This window comes from Malurus melanocephalus, unplaced genomic scaffold (genome assembly GCF_030028575.1).
Source record: "Malurus melanocephalus ecotype Western Australia unplaced genomic scaffold, MMel_1.1 scaffold_1309, whole genome shotgun sequence".
Taxonomy (NCBI): domain Eukaryota; kingdom Metazoa; phylum Chordata; class Aves; order Passeriformes; family Maluridae; genus Malurus; species Malurus melanocephalus.
Window position 1 is genome coordinate 22606 of NW_026624541.1, and position 1213 is coordinate 23818.

A 1213-nucleotide genomic window follows, 5' to 3' on the forward strand; every position below is an offset into this window, starting at 1 on the left:
AAAAAAAAAAAAAAAGAGAGAGAAAAAAATGGCTAATCAAAACAGTGATTTATTTTTGCTTGTATGATTCATTCCCTTAAATAAACAGCAAGTAAAAATCAGCTTCCCTCTAGCCACAAATTGGCCAAAGCATTCACAGATCAATCTTGATCACTCTCGATAATGGGCTTTTTCCACCGAGTCCATTTCACCCAGCATGCAAAGTGCAGCTCCTTACTCTCAGCTTAATGCATTTAATAAAACTTAATTAAGCATTTGTAAACTTAATGAAGCACTCTGGAAATGAAAACAAAGGCAAGCCAACATCTTTCTAAATGGAAACTTGGCCATCAGAGTCCCGCTGAAAACCCTGAAACTGTGCTGAGCTTTTAATGTGTCCCCTGGGGTTAATAGGGGAGACAGAAAGTCCTGTTACAGTTTATCATTTATTTCTTTTTATTAGCATCTCAGTCAGATATAGGTGTTCATGTTGTGCTGTGTTTTCCAGCTGGAGCTGGACAAAATCCACTTAGAGGGAACAAAGAGAACAAATCCTACGTATTTAACTTACACAAAATGCACCTYGTGCCGTGAATTCACTTATGGTGGGAACCTCCACACTGATAAAGGGAGAATTAGGTGGATAAAATTGTTGGAAAACATGAGAAAATACCAATCCTGTCCCTAGGGGATAGTGGGGAATGTGTGGGAAGCCACAGCCTCTTTGTCCAGCAAAGGAAATGGGATGCTGATAACTTGATATTCCTCCCACCACATATCATTGCCTGAAGCCATGGAATGAATTTAACTATTACCATTATTGTTGCTATAATTATTATTATTATTATTATTATTATTTTCTGTGTAATAACATTCTACTCTTTGTTTTTATTCTAATAATTTGATCTGAAATAATATTAATTCCCTGATTATTCTGGTAAGATTTTTAATATGCTACCTAATTCTTTGCTTTAATGTGTGTTTTGCTGCTGTCTCTAACAAGATTTTGAATGATAACAGAAGCAGCTAATAACTGCTGTGGGCTGTTTTTTCCTGACCCTTTCCTGAGGAGATGCCTGAGCAATGGAGTCCTTGGGAGAAGTGGCCCTGTGGGGTTGTTTTTATGGGTTGATAAAATCCCCTCTAAAGCTTCTCTTCTCCAAACTCAGCTCCCACAGCCTCTCCTCATCAGAGAGATCCTCCACACCCCTCCTCATCTTTGTGTAAATCACAT